We start from the raw sequence: 8,708 nt of genomic DNA, 5'->3' as shown, positions 1-8,708 counted from the left end.
GCAAAGTATTTTTTAATTAATATTTTTGAAAAACTGTGGTATAGACTTTTCGCGAAGTTTGAACCCGCGAAAATCGAGGGAACACTGTAATCTGGATGATGGGTTAACTTCATAGTTTAAGGTCATCCATGTCTGACAGTCTTGATGTCTATATAATATCACTAAGGCTCTAAGACTAGCGAATAGAAAACTGAATAGTAGGATAACGTTTTACCTATGCCCTAAAGTGGTTTCCTATAGGCATATCAGGGGTGAAGTTCAGCAAGTTGTGACAGGTTTTGGACAACTGGTAATGGAAATTTTGAGTATTTCAGAGAACCGGCAAATACCACCTCTGGCTGGCCCCAGAGTAGGGTGGGACTGGAGATTTTGCAATATCCTTCCCCCTGGAGTGGGGAGGGAATTGAGATTAAGTTTGTCCTCACTCTGACCTCTCATCCCTCTTGATATTTTTATGTACCTACCTGTCCACCAGCATTTTTTTAAAAAAATTTCCTCCCTAATGGAAATGGGAACATTGGCTGTTGACATTCTCCAGTTCATTCTTGTTAAGTAAATGGTTTTATAATAAGGGTTTTTAGTCTACGGAGAGGGGCGGCATACAAATCAAATCAAATCAAATAAATAAATAAATACATAAATAAATAAATACATAAATACATACATACATACATACATACATACATACATACATACATACAACAACAATAATAATAATAATAATAGGACTGCTGTTCAGGTAAAGAATTTACGTGCAACAATTCGTTTGTAATTTAGCAGTTACAACAGCCCAATTTTGCCATACTTTGGGATGTAGAATGTAGCTGCTGACCAGCTTATTACTTATATACCTCTGTGTCAATGGCCTGATCTGCAACGGGCTTTTCATGTGTCATTTTAACGTTTTGGTTTGTAATTAGCATTTTGAAATCCATTCGTCTTTGCCTAGATTAGCGGTGTCAAACCCAATTTCATTGTGGGCTACATCAGAGTTGTGTTTAACCTCAGGGGGGCAGGGTGGGCATGGCCAGCTCAATGTCACTCATGTCACGGTGTCTGTCATATCCCAAGTACTCTGTCAGTGAAACTGGACTCTTGAGCTCTGTTTTCAGCTGTGACGGCTTCCTGCAACCCTCTGCCAGAGAAAACAGAGCTTGGGAGGGCTCACACAGCCCACCCAAGCTCCATTTTTACTGGCAGAGGCACCGTGGGCAGTGCAGGCCAGATCTATGCACCCCGTGGGCCAAATCTGGCCCCCAAACCTTGAGTTTGACACCCCTGGCCTAGATTCTACTACCTACCCTCAAAATGTCACTATAGAGCACTGCACACCAAGACAACTAGAGACAAGAACAGTTTTTCCTCGAATGCCATCACTCTGCTAAATAAATAATTCCTTCAACACTGTCAACTATTTATTAAGTCTGCACTACTATTACTACTATTTTTTCCTATCATTCCTACCACCCATTTCCTCCCAATTATGACTGTATGACTGTAACCTGTTACTTGTATCCTTAAGGTTTTTATTAGTATTGTTTCCTCATTGCTTATTTGAACCCTATGACAATCATTAAGTGTTGTACCTCATGATTCTTGGCAAATGTATCTTTTTTCTTTTATGTACACTGAGAGCAGATGCACCCAAGACAAATTCCTTGTGTGTCCAAACACACTTGGCCAATCAAGAATTCTATCCTAGTCTAACTTTATGGAGCAGCAGCAAGAGAAATCTGTCCCCATCATTCACTGGTATAAAATACTTTTGTTTCAGAGATCCTCAAATTCTGCTGTCTACCATAATTGAATTTATGTGGGGCATTTACTGTAAGCATCTGTTGTGGTTAGCTCTAGCCCAGCTCCTGCCCCAAGGACTGTGGATGTGGGGGAGACATCCACATGCCGCAGGCCTGTTTTGCCCCCGGTGGAATCTGCTGATGGAGGCTCCTCTGACCAAGAAGACATGAGTGACAGGGAGGAGGAGAGTGTGGCAGACAGTCCAGAAGGAGATCAATTATCTAGCTCCTCCTTGGATTCGGAACAAGAGTTAATGATACAGCCACGCATGCGGAGAGCGATGCATAGGCAGCAACAACTGAGAGATTATTATCAAAGAAAATGAGGCCACCTGTGGTTGGGTGGGGCTGTGGTAATTAGTGAGGCTGCTATAAAGAGCAGCCTGTGGGTTTGGCCATTGTGGAGGAGTATCTGATCGTTGTGTTTCGTGACTGCTTTGCTGACTTTGACCTTTGTGTGCTGATTTTTCCCCGCTTTTAAACTAAACCAGAGCAAAGTGTGTTTCACTTTGTGAAAGAAGAAGGACTGTGAATTGCCTCACAGCTGCAAGCTAAGTACCTCAGAACTGATAAGGGACTTGTACAAATTACCAGTTTGTTTGGAGACGAGTGCTCTTTGCTATACAAAAAGAGTGCTTCGTTTATTTGCATTTTCGGTATAAAGAACATTGTTTTGAATTTTCAAACATGTGTGTGTCTGAAATTGTATCTGTGCATTTTCGGGAGGATTCTACCAGAGAGCTCGACAGAACAGTGCCGATTGACCAAGGCTTGCATCCTTTCAGAATTTGCCCTGGTCTATTCTAAGAGAAGGCAGTTACTGGCTTGTCTAGGAAAAGCAAGTCCAAGATCTTCCAGCAATCCAGCGTCAGTATGTGCAGAACCGAGCAACCCATCTTGGGCGTAACTGCATATCATCTAGATACACAATTTTTTCTTTGTATCTTCAAAGTTTATAAGAAAGCTTCTAAGAACTGATAATCTGAGATGGATAAGCAATGCACCTGACTACTCTTTTGAAAATGTTCTTCCTTGAAAGACCAGATGAAGGAGATTAAGCAAGCCTTGCAAGATAATGAAGTACGAATGAAGGCAGTGGAAGAAAAGGCGGAAAAGGTGGAGAAAAGAATTGGTCACTTGGAGGACAAAGCTGCTTCACGTTACAGAGGGTATGATGAATCAATTACACATCTGGAAATGCAACGTGCGTCATATGGACTTCGATTTCAAAACGTAATAGAAGAAAAAGATGAAGATTTAAAGGCCATTATGGCTGACATTATTGGGAAAATCCTTCAGATGGACCCAGATGACATAAAAAGTGAAATCGATGAAGTCTTCAGAATTTCTAACAGCTATATTCGCCGTTTTAATCTTCCACGCGAGATTCACATCAAATTTGTAAGAAAAAGCATGCGAGATGATATATTGCATTGGTCAAGAGCGGGACAACTACAACACCAAGGCAAAGAAATAAAAATATTAAAACAAATCCCAAGACGTGTTCGAGAGATTAGAAGAGACTATCATTTCTTGACCAAACTTCTGATCAAAGAAAACATAACTTTTCGCTGGCTTATTCCACAAGGTCTATCATTGACATGGAAATCAACGAGATATAAATTGGAGAATCTAGACCAAGCAAGAGACTTTTATGAAAACAGTGGAATATGCGAAATGGAACAGATAACAAAAGAACTGGAAGCAATGCAGGCCGAAGCCATGGGGGCACTTGCACAAGTGGAGGACCAGGACCATGGGGCCAGAAGAAAGCAACCTCAACGCGAAACCAAGAAATACAACAAATGACTACATTGAGAGATTTAAAAATCTTTTCAGTAAATGTCAATGGACTTAATGAACCAAAAAAAAGAAAACAAATGTTTTCCAAAATCAAGAATCAAAAAGCTCAAATTGTGATACTCCAAGAAGTGCATATAAAAAAAAGTAATCGGAATTTATTGTTAAATAATAAAATTGGAAAGATGTATGCTGCGTTAGCAGACCAAAAGAAAAGAGGAGTGGCAATGTATGTTGAGAGTTCTACAAATTCCAAACAACTATATAGTGATGATGAAGGTAGAATTTTGATTGTCCAGATAGATATTGAACCCAAATCGCTTGCTATTGTTTCTATATATGCCCCAAATGATGACCAAATTGCATTTTATGAAAAATTACATCAAAAAATTTTAGAATTAAATTTGGAAAATATGTTAATTATTGGAGATTTTAATGCCATAACAAATAGACAATTAGACCATTCGGGGGTGAAGAAAAGTTGTAAAAAGAAAAAAAAGAATTTACTGCCCTCAACTTTCCAAAAAATGAAAGCAGAATTGTTATTGAATGATATATGGAGGGAAAGGCATCCTCATAGCAGGCAATATACTTTTTACTCAAACCCCCACAAAATTTGGACTAGAATAGATATGGTGTGGGCTCCCAAAACAACAGCAGAGTACATACAAGACGTAGAAATAGATGTTAATACTTGGGCAGATCATAATCCAGTTATAGTCTATATGAGAAATATTAAAAAACATCGCAATTGGCAAATGAATAGAAATATTTTGAAAGAGAAAGAATATAAAGAATGGATGGAAAAGGAATTAAAAATATTTTTTGAAATTAATAAAAATACAGACACCACCCCTCAGAATTTGTGGGATGCAACCAAAGCATACATAAGAGGATTAACAATATCCTATACTGCAAAATATAATAAAGAAAGAAAAAGAAAATATGAACAATTAATAAATGAATTAAAACAACTAGAGTTTCTATCACAACAAAATGTGAAAAATAAAGATTTGGGGAAAAAAATAAATTTAATTAAACACAAAATTAGATTACAAGAACAAAATCAACTATTGGAAAAAATAAAGAAAGCTAAGCAACAGTATTTTGAGCATGCCAATAAATCAGGTAGATGGTTAGCATATAAACTGAGAAAGCAGAGACAATCTAAATTAATTAGAAAATTAGAAGATAAAGATGGAATAATAAAATATGACCCAGAGGGAAAAGCAAATATAGTTCAAAACTTTTTTAAAGAATTGTATAAAGATGATAATATTGAAGAAGAAGCCGTATTTAAATACCTAGAGAGTGCAGAGTTACCACAAATAACAGAAGAGCAACAAGAAAAGATGGAGAGTCCAATAACGATGGAAGAACTCCTTATAGTTATTAAAAAGCAGAAAAACAACAAAGCCTCGGGACCGGACGCTATCCCGGCAGAGTGGTATAAAATAGAAAATGAAGTATTAAGAAATAATATGCTCCAAATTTTCAATGAATGTAGAGTAGATGGTAAAATTCCTAAATCATGGTCGGAATCTTTGATAACTTTAATTCATAAACCAGATACACCAAAAGAAAAAATTAAAAACTATAGACCAATATCTTTATTGAATGTAGATTATAAAATTTTTATAGCAATATACGCAGATAGATTGAAAAATGTGATAAACAGCAAAATTCACTCAGATCAAAATGGTTTCCTTCCAGGTAGACAAATTAAAAATAATCTTAGGACAATCATTAATGTATTAGAGTATTATGAGCAACATTCAGATAAAACATTATCTTTAATGTTCTTAGACGCGCAAAAAGCTTTTGATAACGTGAATTGGACATTTATAAAGATGCAATTAAATAAAATGAGATTCGGCCCCAAATTTGTTAATTTAATAGACGCTATTTATTCAGAACAAACGACAAAAATTATATTAAACAATGAACAATTAGAAGCGTTTAAAATAAATAAAGGAGTGCGGCAAGGATGTCCCATATCACCTCTTCTTTTCATTATGACTTTAGAAGCACTCTTAATAAAAATAAGATCAGATCCAAAGATAAAAGGTTTAACAGTTAGAAAAGAGATATACAAAGTCCAGGCCTTTGCAGATGATTTGACTTTTATAATGGAAGATCCGTTAGTCACAGCACCAAGATTAATCCAAACAATAGAACAATATGGCAAGGTGGCAGGTTTGAAAATAAATAAAAATAAAACAAAAATTATAACTAAAAACATGAGTAAAATACAAGAAAGCAATTTAGAATGTATTACTGGAATGCAAATAGTTAAAAAAGTAAAATATTTGGGAATATGGCTAACAGCCAAAACAATAACATTAAAAAATGATAATTATATAAAATTAATTAATGAAATTAAAAAGGATCTAGAAATATGGAACAATCTAAAAATATCATTTTTGGGAAGAATTGCTACGATTAAGATGAATATCTTACCTAAGGTATTATTTTTATTTCAAGTGATCCCAATCAATCCAGGGGCTAACTTTTTTAAAAACTTAACAAATGTGGTTAAAAAATTTCTATGGCAAGGGAAAAAGGCAAGAATTAAGATAAATATGTTAGAAGACATAAAAGAGAGGGGGGGTTTTGCGCTCCCAAATTGGAAACTATATTATCAGGCAGCCGCCTTAACATGGATTAAAAACTGGATAACTTTAGAGGACATGAGAACATCAATATTAGAAGGACATGACCTCATGCTTGGTTGGCATGCTTTTGTGTGGTACGATAAAGATAAAAACCATTCTTACTTTAAAAGACACACGCTGAGAAAATATTTATTTGATGTCTGGAAAGACATAAAGAAAAACCACTTTTTAACAATTCCAGATTGGGTTACCCCCCTGGACGCAATAATACATCCAAATTCTATTAATGACTCAAGAAATATAAGATATAAAGATTTGTTAGACAATCAAATGAAATTAAAATCTAGAATTAAACTACAAGATGAAGGGATACAAATTGATTGGTGGCATTACGCACAGATTAGATCCAGATACCAGAAAGATAGTACACTCTATATATTTAACAAAAGTAAAAACCTGTTAAGTGAGTTAATCACTAAAAACCACAACAGAGTAATTGGAAAAATATATAAATATTTGATTACCCACAAGAATATTGAATTAACATTAAAAGATAGTATGATACATTGGTGTAGAAACATAGGTAAAGAAATTGATTTAGATACATGGGAGAAAGTTTGGATGTGCAATTGGAGAATGACTAAATCAGTTTCTTTGAAAGAGAACCAAATAAAAATGTTTTATAGATGGCATCTCCCACCAAGTAGATTAGCAAAAATGTTCCCAAAGACATCACCTTTGTGCTGGAAATGTAAGAAAGAAATAGGATCCTATTATCATCAATGGTGGACATGTAATAAAGCTAAAATGTATTGGAAAATGATAGAAAAAATGACAAAAGAAATTACAAAGCAGAAAATAGATTTCACCCCGGAGTTTTGTTTGCTAGGAATTACTAACCAAAATTATAAAAAAGAAATTTTGTACTTGATTATACATATTTTTACAGCGGCAAGGATTATATACGCGCAAAATTGGAAAGGGGAAGATATCCCCAAAGAAGAGGGAGTTATTGCAAAAATATTAGACTGCGCGGAAATGGACATGATGACAAGACGCTTGAATGAACAGGAAGAAACCAAATTTTACGCAACATGGAACAATGTTTATGAATGGATAGATAAGAATAAAAAAATAAAGAAAGAAGAGTAGTAACAAGTATAGATATTTTAGATGATCTTTTCTTATTAAGATTTATCTTAGATTTAGTTTACATAGATAGAATAGAAATTTGTTTTTTCTAAAGATTTTTTGACTTGAAATTAATTAGAAACTTTTATATGACAGTTAATTTTTTTTTTTTTTTTACTAGATATTTTTTGTATTAGTAGCATTGAATTAGATATTCAATTGTGTATTCCTTTTTCTGTATCTGCAATTATACTTTTGAGAAGAGCAGGGATGATACATCCCTACAATGTATGTTAAATGTTTGTAAGTTTGTTTGTCATTTTAAAGAAAATTAATAAAAAGATTTGAAATAATGAAAATGTTCTTCCAACTTAAACATAGCAACTGGCAATGATTATAGACAAAAAAACCCATTTGTGTATGAAATTGCCACCCATTTATTGTTCCTCTATTAGGTAAGTTTGATTCCTGGATCAGAAACAGACAATAAAAAGCTAGGAGAGGAGGGGTCCCTTCAGTGATCATCGAAGCCTGCCAGAATAAAGTATGTTTTTAAAACAAAACAACTGCTGTGTAATCCCAGAGTAAAAGGAAGAAGCGGCGGTCAGTTGGATGGAATGTAGTTCCTGTCATAAATCTCTTCAGCCAGGTTTCAGTGGGAAGCTCAGAAAAGGAAGAAAAATCCGAGGCATTTTAGGCACATGTTGAATTCTGTCTGTCAATGGCTTTCCTTATAAAAGCCCAGACTTCTTCGAATAAAATCTATAACTTCGTATTTTCATCTTGGTATTTCACTTAGTTGCTGTATTGCTTCATTTTTTTTCTTTTTTAAATCTTGGAGCTCACCTAAAAGTTGCAAATCATTTCAGAGTTTCCCCTCACCAAAGGATCTATATAAGTGTCTGTCTATCTGTCTGTTTATCTCTCTTATCTATCATCTATCTATCTGTCTGTCTATCATGTATCTAACCATCCCTCCCTCCCTCCTTCCCTATCATCTATCTAACTATCCCTGTCTGTCTGTCTGTGTGTCTCCCTCCCTCCCTACCTACCTACCTACCTACCTATCTATCTATCTAGATACATATCTATCTATCTATCTATCTAGATACATATCTATCTATTTATCTATCTATCTATCTATCTATCTATCTATCTATCTATCTATCTATCTATCTATCTATCTATCTATCTATCTATCTAGATACATACATACCTATCTATCTATCTATCTATCTATCTATCTATCTATCTATCTATCTATCTATCTATCTAACTAACTAACTAACTAACTAACTAACTAACTAACTAACTAACTAACTATCCCTATCTATCGGTCTATCTATCTATCCATCCATCTGTCTGT

General features: G+C 34.8%; 1 protein-coding gene across 2 annotated transcripts in view; it reads right to left on the bottom strand.

The window, feature by feature from the left end:
* The window catches only part of GALK2 (galactokinase 2), a 67,847-nt gene that overhangs the window by 1,089 nt on the left and 58,050 nt on the right, over window positions 1-8,708 (bottom strand). The gene's annotated exons all lie outside the window — the stretch shown is intronic.

Source organism: Erythrolamprus reginae, chromosome 10 (assembly GCF_031021105.1).
Source record: "Erythrolamprus reginae isolate rEryReg1 chromosome 10, rEryReg1.hap1, whole genome shotgun sequence".
Classification (NCBI taxonomy): domain Eukaryota; kingdom Metazoa; phylum Chordata; class Lepidosauria; order Squamata; family Dipsadidae; genus Erythrolamprus; species Erythrolamprus reginae.
This window is presented reverse-complemented; position numbering and strand designations above follow the sequence as displayed.